Source organism: Cebus imitator, unplaced genomic scaffold (genome assembly GCF_001604975.1).
Source record: "Cebus imitator isolate Cc_AM_T3 unplaced genomic scaffold, Cebus_imitator-1.0 Scaffold32, whole genome shotgun sequence".
NCBI lineage: Eukaryota > Metazoa > Chordata > Mammalia > Primates > Cebidae > Cebus > Cebus imitator.
This window is the reverse complement of record NW_016107347.1, coordinates 5427236-5445484: the sequence shown is the minus strand read 5'-3', so window position 1 is coordinate 5445484 and position 18249 is coordinate 5427236. Positions and strand designations below refer to the sequence as shown.

The window sequence follows — 18249 nt, the reverse complement described above, 5'->3', positions numbered from 1 at the left end:
TGAGTTGGAGCCAAGGAGCCAGGCTTTGTTAGCCCAACTTTGTCCAGTTGTCAGATGTGGCTGCTTCACAAAGGGGACATGACATGGCTGAGGGCCCAGTCCCAGCAGCTGGAAGAGTAAGTCCTTCAATCCTGAGAGGGATCCAGTGCATGCCACAGTGTCCAACACCATGTATTATTTTAAATCAGCCTGAAATTAATCAGGAGTATGCTCACCAGGAATCAGGAGGCAGTGTGCTATCCCCAGCCATTGTAAGTGGCCCTAATTGCTGTGTCAGTTGTTGTTTTGAAATGTGGACTCAACAATGGCTCATGTGAAATGAAATTCCATGAAAACAATGGAAGAAATAATCCAAAACTTTTGGGATATAGAAATGCTGGAGAGGATTTATCATGTGTCACCTGCCCATACATCTGCGAATTCTCAAGAGGGCCCACACCGGTGAGGGAGTACCTCCATCTCTGAGAAGCAGCCTTGTGACTGATTTCCATAAGCTGAAGATGCACTTATAAGCCGTTGAAATGGGATCCCTGATTTTAATGGAAAAGAAAAGATACCAGAATAGCAGAAGCTGATTTCAGGCACTTTACTACAAAGGACAAGATGATCATGGTAGTTTCAATAGACAAGAGGGCTAGAATGGTAATGAAAATGGTCGGACCCGACTTGGTGGGAGCTGACTGACGTTCAAAAGTCTGGGTAGAAATTGAAGTTCTCCATCAATATCCACCATCTTGTTCTCTCTGATCAATGCTGCCTATCCCAGCCTCCTTTTAGCTGATATAGTTATATGACTAGCTCTGGCCAATGAGATGAAAGAAGAAATGTGAGCTCTTTTCTTCCACTGTGCTGCTATGACAAAATACCTGAGACTGGGTAACTTGTAAAGAACAGGAATTTATTTATCACAGTTTTGGAGGCTGGAAGTTCAAGATCAAGACACCAGCAGGTTTGCTGTCGGTGAGGGCTACTCTCTGCTTCCAGGATGGTGCCTTGTGGTGCCATCCTCCAGAGGGGACAAATGCTATGTCCTCACATGACAGAAGAGCAAAGAGGGGCCAGACTCTCTTTGGAGGCTCTTTTGTGAAGGCCTTAATCCTATTCACAGAGGAGGAGCCCTCATGATCTAAGCACCTCCCTCAAGGCCCCGCCTCTTGATACCACCACCATGAGGATTGAGTTTCAATATGTACATGTTGGAGGGGACACCATCACTCAAACCATAACATGGGTCATCTCCAGGACATGCCCTTAAAGGGGGTGAGGAGAACACCGTTTTCACTTCCTTCCTCCATCCTACTATGTGGAATAGGAACATGGGGGAAAGTCACATTTGGTGTGGGGACACCTGAGGGACAGCAGAGTAACCAGACAGAGTCTGGGTTCCTGGACAATTCTGGAATGCGGAGCTGCCGCCCCAGCCTTAGACTGTCTTCCTTCAGACCGTGACTTGAAAGCTGGGTCTCTTCTATCTAAGTCATTGCTGTTTGGGGTCTTTGTTATTCCCAGCAAAATCTAAGTTATCCAGGTGTTGGCAGCCAAAAGTGTGGCACTGAGGTAGCAGATGGCAGAAAAGAATCATTGTGGGCTAGAAAACGGTGACGCTTGTTTCCCAGGGAAAACATTCGGTCACAGAGTCATCTACAATACGTTGGGAGGTATGAACCAAGCCTGCAGTTGTGCAGGAAGTGATTAAGACAAAAATAAGAAGACTGGCGTATTTCGGGTGCTCTCTGCTCTCTGTAGACAAACCCAGTGAGCTGAGTGTGGTGGCGTGTGCCTGTAATCTCAGCTACTTGGAAGGCTGAGGCAGGAGGATTGCTTGAGCCCAGGAGTTCAAGACCAGCCTGGGAACAGAGTAAGACCCCCATTTCAATAAACAATGATGATAATTGTCACATTAGTAATAACCCCAGGAAGAGAAGATGCTGGGGAGAACCAGCCAGTCTGCGAAGGCGGGTGGAAGGGGGAACAGCTCTGCCGGGACGTTCCTTTCTCTGCCTGCAACCCACAATCTAAGTTGCCGAAGAGTCAAAGATGGGGCTTTGTGGGTCAAAAAAGCTAAACTAACTGCTTCTAGTCACTAAACTAAGCATTTGTAAGTTAAGAGCCAGGCTTGTAGCAGGAAATAAGTCTGTGGCTGTGGTGCTCACCCTTTCTCAACCTTCCCAGCAGCCAAGAACGAATTAAGGGTGTTGACTTCCCTTCCAAGCCTGTCATTTCCGCTGGCCTCGAGGTAACCACCGTTAAATTGGGAGTGGGGTGAGGAACGAGTGGAGCACAAAGGTCAGTGAGCAAGTGGCCAGAGCCTTCAGCCTAAAAATCTATGTTTAGACAAGACAGTTTGCCATTGTTACTTGCACTTAGAACTGACCAAAAGCAAAAAAAAAAAAAAAAAAAAAAAAAAATTAATAAACAGAGGGCCAAAGATACACAGCCTGGCCTGAAAAATCTTGTGACATCAACCACCAAGTCTGTGGCCATTCAACCCTTTTACTTAAAAGGGGGTTGGGACGGCTCTGTTGAAAGGGGCAGCTGGTAACTATCTTGGGCTTTGTGGGCCCCATGCCTCTGAACCCACTTCCTGTGTTTGTACCTGTCATTGTGTGAATCATGGTGAGAAGAGGGGCCCTTCCTCCACTAAGACAAATACTTACTGCCCCTCCCCCTGGGAGCCACAACACGGGCAGGGGACCTACATGTGACCTGGCTCTTGGGCAAGTAACACCAAGAAGCAGGGAAGTTCGAATTCCCTCAGGCAGCTCAGTGGTGTGGCCTGTGCCCAGCGGCAGTGGTGCCAACAGCAGCATCTGTACCCTCAGAGGGTTCAGTAGGTCTCAGTCAGGTTGCTCTGTGGTGTGACCCTGGAGGACCATGGCTCCCCCGCACTCTGGCGCATTTTCTCGTCAGCTTTCTTGTCCGCTCATGAGAAACCTAATATCTTTCCGATAAATTCTCCTTCCTGCTTAAGTTCATCAGTCTTCTGTCATTCTTCTTGCTGCTGTTTGAAGCCAAGAAGCAAGATTGTTAGTTGCAGATAACTGTGGCCACCAACACAAAAGTAGCAGCTAAATCTGTGAGATGGTTTGAAACTGCTCTCAATGAGAGAAAGAGAAATAAATGAGGTGGAATCTCTGGGAACAGAAACATTTAAGGGAGGGAGAGAAAGTGATCTACAAAAGGGGAGTGGTCGAGAATGGAACAAGTACAAAGAGTAAAGAGATGTACAGAGACTGAGCCCCAAGTTCAGTCTGTGGAGTAGGAGTTGTTCTATGTGTAAATAAGACACAAAGTGGGTTGGTGACATTCACAGATACCACTAAGGGCTATAAGCCATTAAAGGGTCACTGACATGAACATGGAGGTCACATTTTTCAGAGTGAACTTTAGTCCAATTTAAGTAATTTATTAATTTGTTTGAGGCAGAGTCTCCCTCTGCTGCCCAGGCTAGAGTGCAGTGGCATGAACTCGGCTCACTGTAACCTCCACCTCCCAGGCTCAAGTGACTCTCCTGCCTGAGCCTCCTGAGCAGTTGGGATTACAGGCACATGCCGCCATGCCCAGTTAATTTTTATATTTTTTGTAGAGATGGAGTTTCACCATGTTGCCCAGGCTGGTCTTGAACTTCTGGCCTCAAGTGATTTCCCCCAGCTCAGCCTCCCAAAGTACTAGGATTACAGGCATGAGCCACCGCTCCTGGCCCTATTTATTTGTTATTTTTTTTAGAGACAGGGTCTCACTGTTCCACTCAGGCTGGAGTACAGTGGCGCAATCACGGCTCACTACAGCCTCTAACTCCTGGGATCAAGGGATCCTCCAGTCTCAGCCCTCAAAGTGCTGGGATTACAGGCATGAGCCACAGTGCCTGGCCCAATTTAATTTCTTTATTTTATTTTTTGAGATGGAGTCCTTCTCTGTCTTCCAGGCTGGAGTACAGTGGCGCAATCTCGGCTTACTGTAACTTCTGCCCCCTGTGTTGAAACAATTCTCCTGCCTCAGCCCCCCTAGTAGCTGGGATTACAGGCATGCATTACCACACCCGGCTAATTCTTGCATTTTTAGTAGGGACGGGGTTTCACCATGTTGGCCAGGCTGGTCTCAAACTCCTAACCTCAAGTGATCTGCCCACCTTGGCCTCCAAATGTGCTGGGATTACAGGCATGAGCCACCACGCCTATCCCCAGTTTAATTTCCTTTTTTATTTTTATTTTTTGAGATGGAGTCTCACTCTGTGGCCCAGGCTGGAGTGCAGTGGCGCGATCTCCGCTCACTGCAACCTCCGCCTCCAGGTTCAAGCGGTTCTCTTGCCTCAGCCTCCTGAGTAGCTGGGATTACAGGCATGCAGCACCACGCCCAGATAATTTGTGTATTTTTAGTAGAGATGAGGTTTCACTATGTTGGCCAGGCTGGTCTTGAACTCCTGACCTCATGATCCACCCTCCTTGGGCTCCCAAAGTGCTGGGATTACAGGCGTGAGTCACCGTGCCTGGCCCCAATTTAATTTTTTAATCCATTTTCCATACTGTGGAGTTAAACCGTTTCCAATTTTCTCCATTTTTTTCATTTTTACATTATTGAAATTATTCTCATTGGCAATAATTTTTGTCATTTAAATTCTAAGATGATTCATCATCAGTTTTTGGCCCATGGATTCTACCAATTACAGTATCTGCAATTGGGAATTTTCTTTTGTAACTATTTTTTTTTTCCAATCAAGTTTTGTAAATTTGGTCAAGTAGATTTATTGTTAATTTTTACTCAGTGACAAATTTTATCCAGTGCAATTTCCACCACTGTCAGTTTCATTTAGTGATATTTAGCATGAATTGAATACACCCTGAGAATTTGCATCTATTTGTATTTATTCTTTGGTTAACCCATGAGAAAAACTGTGAATGGTTTTATGATACAGAGAGAAGCAGAGATGGGAGAGACAGGGGCAGGGAGGGGAAGAGAGGAAACAAGAGGGCAAGGGAAGTCGAGTGAGACCCAGAGGTAGGAGGGGAAGGCACTCTCTGTCCTGTCTTTAATTACCAAGTATTTAACCACCAGCATTAGGACTCACTGCTTGGGCACTTAGTAGAGTTGCATCTCTGGGCAGCCAGGAGGCTGAAAGGGTGGAGACTCTTGCTCAGGCAGGGAGTTTCGAGCCAAGCCCACCTGCCCCCTGGGCCAGAGCCTGCAGTCGCTAACGGGACCCTCCAGAGCTCTCTGGCCTCTGACCCAGCACCCAGCAATGTCCCACAACTGGCGGCCCCATTAGTCTGGGCCTCCAAGCAAGCACAGCACAGAGCAGAGTGATGTACATATTCCATGTTTATGGAAAATAAACCATGACTGGTTTAACACAAACCACTGGAATATGGGGGCTATTTATAATAGCAGCATAACCTACTTATTTCAATTGATATTGAGAGCTGTGCGGCTTTGCTCAAGTCTTTAACCTCTCTGATTACCAGTTTTCTCATGTAGAAAATAGAGAAAACAGTACTTAACTTGCCTGTTGTCAGAATTTATTAAATTTAGGCTGGGTACGATAGCTCATGTGTGTAATCTCAGTACCTTGGGAGGCCGAGGAGGGTGGATCATTTGAGGTCAGGAGTTCGAGAGCAGCCTGGGCAACATGGCGAAACCCCATCTCTATAAAAAATACAAAAAAAAAAAAAAAAAAAAAAAAAAAAAAAAAAACTTAGCCAGGCATGGTGGCACATGCTTGTAATGCCAGCTACCCAGGGAATCGCTTGAATCCGGGAGGTGGAGGCTGCAGTGAACCGAGATCGCACCAGTGCACTCCAGCCTAGGCAACAGAGTGAGACTCCATCTCAAAAAAAAACAAAAACAAAATTAAAAAAAAAAAAAGGGAAGAGAAAGAATTAATTGAATTTAAAGTGTCCAGTGTCTAGCAGACATAAATAGAGCTTTTTAAATTAATAGAGCAGCTTAGTATGAATTTTACTCCGGTTTAATTCAGAAATAACTGTCCTGTTTTCTTCTGTCTTAGGATTCCGCCCACTCCAAGGCAGGAAGGCGCACGTGTATGCTCCTCACCTCCAGGGCGTTTAAAGACCCAGCCCTCCCCTCCCTGCGGTAACGGGGAACCCATTCTTGGATGCCGTAGATTTGGGATCGGGTCTTCTGGGCCATCAAGACCTCCTGTGAAAGCAACAGGCGACCAGCGCTGGTGGTGGGAGGTTCTGGGGAAAGAACAGAGCGAATGGAGGCAGATGTTGAGCCACTAGATGAGGCCTGCACAGGATGAGCCGGGCCTCCGAGCAAGCACGACCCACCGGGGTGATGGACTGAGACGCCGGTGGGGAGTAAACCAGGGCTGGCTCACTGTGGTTCTGACGCCTGGAAAGTTGCCTATCAAGGGCACCGCACTGCCCGAGAGCCAAGAGGCAGATCAAGCAAAGACCTCTGCCGGGAGCCTTCCCCGAGAACGCCCTTCCTCCCCCGGCAGGGGCGGCCTGCAGGAGAGGCCTGCGCTCCGCTGGCTCCCGCGCCTCCGAAGCCACCTGCCCTGCCGGCGGGACGCTCAGCCAGACCCTCCCTGGGCTCCCTCCCCGCCTCCGTCCCCTCCCTCCTGGCCCACGGCCCCCAGGGAGTGACGGCGGCGGGAGGGAAGAGGCTGGGAAGAGGGCCGGGCCACCCTCCACGCCCGCCCTTCATTCCCCACCTCCTTCTTCCAGATTCCTCTCCGGGCTCTGACAGAATAGACCGAAGAACGGCGCGTTCGACCTGTTTCACAAATGCTTTTGATACCCCTGAAACAAAGAGAAACATGTGCCATGGCCGCAGGGGATTATTGCACGTTGTAGCTTAGCAGGAGTGAACCGGGCAGAAAGACACCCGATCACCGGCCTCCAAAACCGGCCCAGACCTCGGGCGACCGCGTCGCGCGACTCCACCAGTCCGTGCCGCCTGCAGCGCCCCCAGCGGCCTCGCAGCCATCGTGCCTCGGCGGCGCCGCGGCGTCCCGCTCGGCAGTGTCCACGAGAGGGCGCCAGCGCCCCTCCGAAGAGGGATGGCGACGCCAGCGCTCGCGGGTGCAGCCCGGAACTGCTCGGCAGCTGCGGAAGGCCGCGGCAGCAGCGTGCGCGATGGCGCCTTCCTTCAAGAGCGTGGGTTTACCTGAACTTGCAGCTCAGGGATTTTTATATTGAAACCACCGCACATCCCCTGGGGCAGGCAGCTCCTCTCCGAGGGTTACAATCGTAATGCTAATCACGGTCATGATCGTTGTGGTAATGGCCCCTTGCCCTGAGGGTCTTCTGGCCCGGGACGTCCTGGCCTGGCTGCTCAGGACAGGTGATTACCTTTTGAGGGCCTGAGCTAATACTCTCCCGCTGGTATTTGCAAAACTTTAATTGCCCACGTCTTGTTTAGATTTTCAGAACCATCCCATTTAGCTCTCACAGAAATTAACTTTTTAAGGATAAATAGACTTGGAGAGGTCATTATTACTGTTGTTGGAAATAACACTTGAACTTGGGTTCTCAAATTCCAATTCCCCCAGCTTTTTGTCTCCCCAAATTTGCTGTGTGTATATGTGAGAGAGAGAGAGAGAGAGAGAGCACGCACCTCCCAAGTTCTTTGCTTACGGGCTTGCTGATGCCTCACAGGCCGCTATTTGCACTTCCTTTCTTTGACACTTTCCTTGCGAAAGTGTACCAGTCACACATTTACACATGGATGGGCATGGATAGCACCAGATCCTTTCCCCACTCCCCCCTGCTGGGGTCCCAGCAGGTATAGGAGGAGAGGACTTGGTGGCAAGCGCTTCAGACCAGTGTCTGGAGATGTGTGTTCTGGACCTGGGCCTGCCACCACCTGTGCAACCCTGGGCAAGGCACTAGCCCTGGGCACCTCTCCTGAGGAGGCGACTGACCACGTCTCTGGGGTCTTGCACAGCTCTGATGTTTCTGGACTGTGATTGTGCAGAAAGCAGAAGTGCTGCCGGCAAGAAGAAGGCACCATGTGCTGTGTTGGGGTTGACAGGGTGTGAGTGTTGCCGTGGACAGGCAACCCAGGCACCGAGCTTCCACCTAAACCAGCTCTGAGCTCCATCCCACCCCCTCCCCATCGTGGCCTGAACGTCCCATCTCGGGAGCCGCATTCTCCAAGCCCAAAACTGAGAGGTGTGGTCTGATGATTTCTTAAGAGAACGTCATCTTCGAATGACCCACCATAGGAACCCCAAAGCAGAGTCTGCAGGCAGCTACTCAGCCTCAGGCCCTGAATATGTTCCTGATGCTGCCCTGCTCTGCCAGCTCCATTAACATTACATCAGCCTCTCTCTCCGCAGAGCCTCACACTGTGGGCGAGCTCCCGGCTTCCTTTCTTTGACTTCTCCCCAGGTGCCACGTCTGAGGACTTGTAAGTAGAATAAATGAATCCACTGTAATTACCAGATTAATTACAAAATGGCCATTTTACTAAAGAAATAGAGAAGACCCTATGGAATTTCTGGGAAACTACCTAAGAACAGACTCCCCACTAAAGGAAAGAGTACCTATTTCAAGATCCAATACTATTTGCATTTTACTGGTACATGTGGGTGTGGTTCAAAGGCTTCAGTCAGGTGGCTTTCAAATGTGCTCATTTATTTTTTTTTTCTGACAACTGTAGCCACTCTAATGTGTTGCATTCACATCGTGTCCTTCATCCGCCATCTCAAATGTTCTTCCTTTCTGATTCCTGAGTGCTGTTTGTCAAAGTTGCTTTGGTTCTGTTTGCCCTTCAGGGATGGTTCCTCTGTGCCTACGCCTGAGACTTGTCTCTCCTGAAAACTCACTATGAAGGTGGACTTGAAGGTCCGGAGGCTCAGAGCCTGAAGGCTGGGGTCGGGGCAGAGGCAGACACGGCAAGGTGGGAGGATGGGTTGGGCAGACACAGGTCAATTGGCCAGTCTTCAGCAGGCTCCCAGGCTCCTGTGGGAAAGGTCGGGGTGCCTGCAGGCCATGCCTGACTGCCTTGAGTGGGAGGCCCGTCTTGTGGGCTGGGCACCGAGTGTCCCCACCAGACTGAAACAAGACAGGCTGAGCACTGGGATCGTGGCCAAATGGTGATCTGCATGGCTGCCATTCCAGAGGTGCTGCCAGCCACAGGAGCAGTGCCTGCTCTCTGCCCCCAGGCCCAACCATTCCGAAGCTGCCCAGTGCTGACTTGCAACAACCTAAGATTTTTGGTGGCATAGGCGAGGTGATAGGTTTCAGTTAAGCTGCTTGAAGGAGCATAGAGAGTTATAGACTAACCCAGGACTGTAGCGTTCCAAGCCCTGGAGCTGGGTCGGGAGGAGTGGCTCTTGGGACCAGCAAAGCACTCCACCGTGCTCAGGGGCCAGCCCCTCCCTGCACATCTACTCCGTTCCTCAGACTCAGACTCGCTGCCGCTTCCTTCACTCTCCCTTATTTTCTCTGCCCTATAGCTTCTGCCTCCAGGTAGTTTCTTTCTCCTTGTAACTTCAGCCTGCCAAGACCCTCACTCAACTTCTTGGTCTTGCCCCACAGCGGGATCCTTCAGCTTCAGTTCCATGCTGTGTGATTGTCTCCAAGTTTACAAATTCCAACGCCCATCTTAGACCAAATAGCCTCAGGCCTCCAAGGACAAATGTGGGGTGACCTGACAAAGCCAGGTTTATTGACTTGTTGCAATGAGAGAGTCACACACCAGAGGAACCATGAGGCATCTTACCAACTGCAGGAGATTGATTACAGCATTATGCAATGTTGGGGAAAGTGGAGTTTTGGTGACATTTAAATGGTCAGTGTCTTACTAGGCTCACAGCAAGGCAAAGCTGAGTGTGAAGGGGCAATGTCGGGTCTGGAATGCAAAGTGAATCCAGGGACCTCTGACCTCGGAATCTAAAGTTAGGATATATGTAAAATGCTGTGTCCAGAAACCCCTTACCCTTACTTCAGCTCTCTGCACATGGACTGTAAATTAAGGCTATTTCTCTGTGTCAGTGACTGAGGTCCTCCAAGCAACAGCGAGGTGTTTTATTCTTACACATGTAATTTCAAACAGTGAAACTTCCGATAGTCTATATTTTAGAGAACAAAGTTTCTCAGTGAGTGAGAAAACAGTAGTCACTCAAAGAAGGGAATTACGGCGTTTTACAGCTGCACCGTGTCCTTGGGGAAAATAATGTTTTCTGTGAACTTTGCAGCTCACTTCATGCATGTCGTTATTCCAGCACAGTCGTCGGCTGGCAAATTCTTTCTTCCTCATGCTCAAGAGGAGCATCTGAGGCCGGGCGAGGTGGCTCACGCCTGTAATCTCAGCACTTTGGAAGGCCAAGGTGAGCAGGTCATGAGGTTAGGAGTTCGAGACCGGCCTGACCAACATGGTGAAACCCTGTCTCTACTAAAAATACAAAAATTAGCTGGGCATGTTGGCATGTACCTGTAATCCCAGTTACTCAGGAAGCTGAGGCAAGAGAATCGCTTGACCCCAGGAGGAGGAGGTTGCAGTGAGCTGAGACTGTGCCACTGCACTGCACTCCAGCCTGAGTGATAGAACAAGACTCCAGCTCAAAAAAAAAAAAAACAAAAAGAAGAGCATCTGCTCAGCCCAGCCTACCTTTGCAGCTCAGGCACTGGGTGTCTGAGTTGCAGCCAAACAACCTTGGGTTGTGCTTTCCCCCAGCCCCAGTCTTATCAGTGAATGGCGCTGCAGGGAGGTCTCTGTCCTCACCCCTTTTAGCCCCAAGGGAGGGAGAAGAGAACACGCTGCTTGGAGGAGGCTGGGAAGAGCCCTAGAGGCTCTGACTCAGGCTGGCCACTCTCCTGCAGGAGCTGTGGACGGGAGCCGGTGTCGTGCTGAACGAATTCCACATGAAAATGGGAGCTCCAGCTCCAGAGCTGGGAAAAGTCCCTCAGTGAGTCCACCTGGTCGGGGAGGAAGCATCCTGCAATCCCCACCCACCACTCCTTGCTCCACTCTGCCTTTCCATGTGGAAGCCTGTGTCCTCGGGCACAGGATAAACTGCTTAAAGAAGAAAGAAGGAAGCTTCTCTCCAGGTGGCAGCCCAGAGGTAGATAAGCGGGGCCAGTGCTGTGTGGCTCTGCCACCCTCAGGAGCGGCTTCCATTCGCAGGTGCAGATGCTTAGTACAGGCCTTGCCAATGCCCAGCTAGCAGGCCAGGGAAAGACACAGGGGAGCACACACTCGGCCCTCTTAAATGCAAGAATACAACATCCTGGGAACTAGGGTGTGTGATTTCAGCTCATTCCTGTCGGCAGGACTTGCTCTTAGGTAAGGGAGGCTGAGAAAGACACTTGGCTCAGTGGCCACGTGCAGGAGCTGTCAGCCCTCTCCTAGCTCGCCACTTAGCGACAGTGCCCTTCTTGTTGGCTAGCCTCTTCCATCCACAGGCAAAGGCTTCCTTTCTTCCTTTGTCCTGTTCTAGTCTCTAAAAGAACCAGAGATTTTAACACCTGAGCCTCCACTGCGTGCAGACCAGTGGGGACAGAGCTGCAGATCCTGGCAGGGGTCTCCATGCTGATGGTAAGGAGAGATTGTCTGCAGACCTTGCTCCACCAGAGACCTCCCTGCAGCGCCCTTCACCACACAGCCTTCTTGCCCAACCGTGTCATTTGGTGCTGCTTCAGATGCCTGCCCATTCCCTGCCTTGCTCCAAAGAGCTTTAGGAGGTAGAGGAGGCACTGCTCCAGGGCCCCAGGAGCACGGGAGTATCCTGGGGCCAGCCGGTGCCTCCAGGGCTCTTCCTAGCCTCCTCCAAGCAGCGTTCTCTTCTCCCTCCCTTGGGGCTAAAAGGGGTGGGGGCAGTTGAGGGTGGAGGACACTGAGGTTGTGCTGACCTTTGTGCCCAGAACAGAAGGTTTCATGCTCAAATCACATCAGGGTCACCATCTGCAACATTGACCATCACCTGCAGAGGTCTGTCCTACAGTCCCTGACAACAACGGATAAATAAATGCACTCTCACACCTGGTTCAGTGATTCAAGTGGGCTAGGGATGGCCATCAGCTGTTTTCAGAGGGTGAAATGCAGCCAATCAACCAAGACCCCCTGTACATCCACACATTTATTCAGGAAAGATTTCATAACAGAGGTTCTAAGTCCACATGCTTGTGGATAATTAACATGGCTAGAAGAGTGGTTTTACGGACGATAAAAGATTAGGGTCCGGGCCCAGAGTATACACTATTAACGAGTAATTCCCCTTTGATTTCCCCATGAGAGGGCCATCCAGCACAAAGTTTGCATGAGTAAACAGAGTGGAGACAAAAGGATGTGGGGTAAACAGATTTAAACTGGGAAAGCCTTTTATTGCCCCATCTCTTCCCTAGTAATAGACCAGCCGTCTTAGGTCCATTAAAACCTTTCCACCTTCCAAAAGGTTTGAGACTAATTTATAACTTTCCCTAATATTTTGCTAATATTTTGCCAGCCACCTAGAGTGAATCTCAACACCCAGCACCCTCCATCCACAGCCACCCAGAGTGAATCTCAACACCCAGCATCCTCCATCCACAGCCACGCACCTGTGCCACTCTCTTGGCTTGTTGACCGGCCAGGCCAGGGACGCAGTTTTCTAACGTGTCCAGAGCAAGGCAGTAGAAGACAGGCCAGCACTGCTAGCATGAGCCCACGCGTCCTGGCATCTCTGAGCTCCCAGGTGCACACTCGGCCACACCTCAGCCACTGGCTCCTGGGCCCCAGCAAGTGCCACATGTCTGATGTGGTGGATGCTGTCCCAACTCATGTCAGGCCAGGCACAAAGGCAATGGGAACTGATGGACAAGACGGATCACCCCCTCACCACCTACACAATTATTGCAGACAGCCCACCCGAAAGCTTGTTCTAAAGTTGCCGTGGAAGAATGCCCCAGAGGAAGGAATTCATACCAAAGTCATAGTGACTTCATGTACCAAACAGCAGGGAAGCATAGCACTTAAGTACCTAGACTTGAAGTCAAGTTAACTACGTTTAAATCTGAGGTCTACCACTTCCCGGCAACTGGGACCTTCAGCAAATTACTTAATTCCACTAAACCTCAGTTTCTTCATTTCTAAAATGAGACTAATAATGGTAGCCCACTTTATAATCATCAGAGAAGATTAAAACAATTGTCGCACTAAAAGTGCTTAAAACAGTACCTAGCACAAAATGAGCATTTTATAAATGTTGGCTATTGTTACCCTTCTGGACGTGTTTGGATTCAGTGAATCATAATGACAATACATGACCTTGTGGAAAGACACTAATGGTGGTCTCCCACACATCAAGTCGTAGAAGTGGGGGACATAGTTTTAGGGAATCAGGAAAGCTGGTGTTGCCCACAGGGAACTGGCTAATGTAGAAAAGGACTTTCCTGGGACTGTGAAGTCAGAAAAACAAGGTCAAAATCAGGCTGGTTGCTGTTAACATGTCAGAGGCGTGCAGCCTGCAGAGACAAGGCTTCTGGGGTCTCCTGACCACCACTACGTGAAGCCCTGTTACTCTCCAGCAGTCCTGTGACAGTCCCACCCCACAAGCAACAAGGATGCCTGCGCTGATGTAAACCAGGGGTGGGAAAAGTGAGACCAATTTGTTGGCTAAAGGTGTGAGGACATTTAAGCCCTTGCTATGCATGAGGTTAGGAAAATTGCAGTCATTTCTGTTTATAGTAATGCCTAGCTGTGACTGGGAAGAGCCCTTTGTTGAGGGTGCAAACAAGACCATGAGCTTCTTGAGGTAGGTGTGGATCTAGTTGATTGCCTGGCACACAGATGATGCTCAGTAAATGTTGGCTGGATGCAGTCAGGAAACCTGTGTCCCAGTCCCTGCTCTGTAGGGAGCCACCAGTGTCCCCCGGTCAGTATGCCTCTCCACCAGTATTGCTGTTTCCTCATCTGCCTCTGGACTTTGATATCTGAGATTCCATTGAAAAATAAGATTCTGTTCTCAGCCTAGGAGATTGCTGCCCACCTAAGGAGACCGTCCTGCGGTGAGACCGTCAGGTCTTGCCCTCCTTGGCCTCAGCAGGGAGACTGCCTGCCTGAGCTGGAGATGGCATGTATGGTGGAAGGGCAGGGCTCCATGTTTCTTTCCTTTGGACTGCTTGACAGTGGAGCCTCAGACCCCTTGCAAGAGGAATGAGTCGGTGTGGGGAGCTGAAATTGGCAGGAGGAGGAGAATAGATGCAAAGGAAGTCAGGGCAACCAGCTCCCTGGGGAAAGGCTGAGAGGCAGCAAGGTAGGGGCCAGGCCAGAGATATGATGGGAGAGGGCCCAGCAGCAGCACTGAACAGCAGTGTGGCTGGGGAAGAGCAGATGGGGCTGGCAGATGGGAGCTGACAGGCTGCATGGGCTGGCAGGCAGCTCAGCAGTTCTCAAGAGGCAGTTCCTCTGAGCAGCCAAGGGGAGAGGGGGAAGGCTGAGCTATCAAACCCCTTCTTCTTCCCAATCATGTCTTTATCTAGGAGACCTACAGGAAAGGACTGGGCCTAAGAAGTCAGGGTTGCTACCCACAACTAATGATAAAATTTCAGTTTGAAATCAGTAATTTAATGGAATGAGATTTCTTTTCATCTGAATTGGGAAGCATTCATTAAATACCTACTCGGCGGCAGACCCTCAGTAGGACCTCTCTGCCCTGCAGGGGAAGAAGCTCAGTAAGGCAAGACCTCAGCCTCCAGGCAGACAGTACCACAGTACAGGTGGGCAGTGGACCTGACGTTAGGGAGGAGGAGGCTCCCTGGAACTGGGAGGGGATGGAAGATGGGAGGGCTTGGAGAAGGCAGCAGCATGCAGAAACTCTCCGCATTCACTCGGAGGAGGTAAGGCCTTCTGATCACGTGAGTCAGTTTGCATGAATGCACAAAAGCCAGCCTGAAATATAAAGAAATATTAAGATGTGCAAGGCCATCTGTGGTTTTCCTTTAGTCTGGTTTGCTTAAGGGAAGCTTTCTTCATCCAAAATAGAACACGGGGGTAAGTAAGAAGCAAATCCTACCACTGTGCTCTGATCCCGTCTCCCACACATCTCCTGGCTGACCCCACCCTGGGACACTTGCTCCGCTGATTATCCCTGCTCTCTTCAGTCTCGAATTTCTCCTCTGTTGGTCCCTCATAGCATCTTCGAACTGGATCAACTATCTCATTAAAAAACAAACTATCCCCCTTCATACTTCCTTCTTCTCTCTCTCTTCCTCATTATGGCTAAATATCTTTAATATTGTCTCTATTGTCTGAGACTTAGTTCTGCTGCTGCCTTTGTTGCTGAAGAATGGGAGCAGAAGATGCGGGCTCTGCGTGGCCGGAAAGAAGGGCCCGGCCACAGACAGCCTTGCCTTTCTGTGCACTGACCAGTCAGGGATCACAGGCCTCACTCGTGCTGATCCCGTCCAGGTTTTAGGACAGAAAAATTCCAAATTGTCAAGCCCCTTGAAGGATCACAAACTGCACCATTTTCTTTCTTTTTTTTTTTTTTTTTGAGACGGAGTTTCGCTCTTGTTACCCAGGCTGGAGTGCAATGGCACGATCTCGGCTCACCGCAACCTCCGCCTCCTGGGTTCAGGCAATTCTCCTGCCTCAGCCTCCTGAGTAGCTGGGATTACAGGCACGCGCCACCATGCCCAGCTGAATTTTTGTATTTTTAATAGAGACGGGGTTTCACCATGTTGACGAGGATGGTCCCGATCTCTTGACCTTGTGATCCACCCGCCTCGGCCTCCCAAAGTGCTGGGATTACAGGCTTGAGCCACCGCGCCCGGCCAACTGCACCATTTTCAATGGCTTGTTTAACCAAACTTGAGAACTGTTCTTGACCCCACAACCTGGTATTGTCCCAGAAAGTTTTACCCAAACACCTGGGACTGCTGTCTTTCACCTCTCAGATTTGGAAGAGGATGAAGAGGAGGTAGCACTGTATACTTCAGTAGCCATTTCAGTGGAACAGAAGCGTTCAGTGGCCAGGCAACACTAGGCATCCTCTCACTACCCACGCTTCAGGATGGGGACTGGTTACTATTGCAGCCTCAAACCCAGGAAAGTGTCTGTCATAGACAACCGAGCCTTTTCCCTCCCCGCCTCCTATGAAATAGTGTATGTCTCTGAAATCACTCAGGTTGCCCCAAGCTCAGTCTCCTTTTATAATTCTGGGAGAAGTTGTCATAGCAGTTTGCTTATCACAGTTATAAATTCTCCTGCCAGGTACTACAATTCAGCATGGCTGAATCCACAAAATGTATGGTTTAAGACTTTCACGAAATCCTCCAGACGTGGGCCAGCGGAAGAGGAGTTTAGCAGACGGATGAAGACATTAGAGAAAGCTGGAGTGCTACAGTCCTGATGCTCAGGAGAAGGGAAGCTGCCAAGATGTGGTGGCTTACCTCTGTAATCTCAGCACTTTGGGAGGTCAAGGTGGGCATGACACTTAAGCCCAGGAGTTTGAGACCAGCCTGGGCAACATAGTGACATCCCATCTTTACAAAAGAAACCTGAAAAATTACGCAGGAGTGGTGATGCATGCCTGCAGTCCCAGCTACTCAAGAGGCTGAGGTGGGAGAATCCCTTGAGCCCATGAGATTGAGGCTGCGGTGAGCCATGGTCATGCCACTACACTCCAGCCTGGGCAACAGAGTGCGACCTTGTCTCAAAATAAAAAATAAAAATAAATGCAGGTAGCAGTTTATTGGGTGAATTGAAAAGGAATCAGCCTTTCAGTCATGAGGGGTAGCTTCTGACCTCCACCATGTACATCCCCAGCAAAATTAGGAAGGCATCTTGTAGGACTGGGATGCAGCAGTTACATGACCTCTTGTGCAAATTAACATACGAAAAGTTATGCGCTGACCGAAACATCTGTTCTGGTCTGATTTGAGAGAAAAGAAATGTGGCAAAAACTTCCTGCATATGGAAGTGGAGGAATGGACACGGAATCTAATGAGGCACTAGAGGATGAGATCTGGTGAAGGGAGAGACTGTGTATGAAAGAAAGGTCCATGAGTCTATGGAACCAGCAAAGAGTGAAAGTTTTAAGTCACTTCATCAGTTGGGTTTTCTTGCCTTGGAAAAGGGGGAATAGAAAATGATTTGGTAACTCTTCCCTCTTTTACTTTCTTTGGAAGGGATTGGGTAAAGTATTATTTCTTCCTCATATAAGTAGAATTCGTTTTTTAGGATTTTTTTTTTTTTGAGACGGAGTATCACTCTGTCACCCAGGCTAAAGTGCAACAACACAATCTCAGCTCACTGCAACCTCTGCCTCCCGAATTCAAGCGATTCTCCTGTCTCAGCCTCCTGAGGAGCTGGAATTATAGGCGCCTGCCACCATGTCCAGCTAATTTTTGTATTTTTATTAGAGACGGGTTTCACCATGTTGGCAAGGCTAGTCTTGAACCCCTGACCTCAGGTGATCTGCCCGCCTTGGCCTCCCAAAGTGCTGGGATTACAGGTGTGAGCCACAGCATCCGGCCTAGAATTAGTTTAGAAAGCCACTTATCCTAAAAAGGGCATATGATAATATCATGTCTAGACTAAATTCCCTTGACTACTTAAAATCTTTTGCAAGCTCAAAATAACTGCTCTAGACTCGTTCTGGGAAAAGCGATAGTAGTTACTTTGTGCTATAGTTCAGTAGCTAAGGTTTTACACTTTCACATTAGGGGCCTCAGTTTAGTTCCTGGCTTTGGCAATAAGCCCTTTCTGTGCTGATAGTTGTGGGACTTTTGCCATTTATTATTTCCCCCTCCATGGAGAGCTGTTGATTTTCTGTCCTGAATTGCTTATATATCAGATCTTTAACCAAAAATAAAGGTTGCTAAGGGTTAACATTGTAACATGTACTTCAGATTACTGGAGGAAGTTTTACATGCACGGTGTATAAGGAAAGTAGAATGTGCTTTCGGCAAAAGGCTGTAAGAAGGTATGAAAATGTGGTTTTTGTTGTAGAAGTGTAATTTTTTCTAGTTCAGAGGTTAAGGATTGTCCTAACCTAAAAGAGTAATAAGACAAACTTAAAGGTTTAAACAAGTTGTAAAAGATTTGTGAAAGACTGATCTTATAAAAAAATTCTGTGGGTATGAGCAAGTTGGCTAAGATTTGAAGGGGATTACTTAGTTCTTCCATAATTTAAACATAAAAGCACACCGATGCAGGGCCAGAACCTGAGCCAATGTGTTCAAATAACAATGTGTAGTTGAGAGTCGGCCTACTGTTTAACAGAGAATTGAAAAGGATTATAGAAGGCTTATAAAAATTTTACAGTATAAGGTGTTTTTTTTCTTTTTATCATTTTTT

At 49.1% G+C, this 18249-nt stretch overlaps 1 long non-coding RNA gene across 1 annotated transcript in view; it reads left to right on the top strand.

The window, feature by feature from the left end:
* Positions 1–8339: 8339 nt before the first annotated feature.
* LOC108301170 overlaps positions 8340–18249 on the top strand; it is a 17687-nt gene continuing 7777 nt past the window's right edge. The window contains exon 1 of the long non-coding RNA XR_001823757.2: positions 8340–8813. This is a non-coding gene — a long non-coding RNA (uncharacterized LOC108301170). The remainder of the gene's footprint in view (positions 8814–18249) is intronic.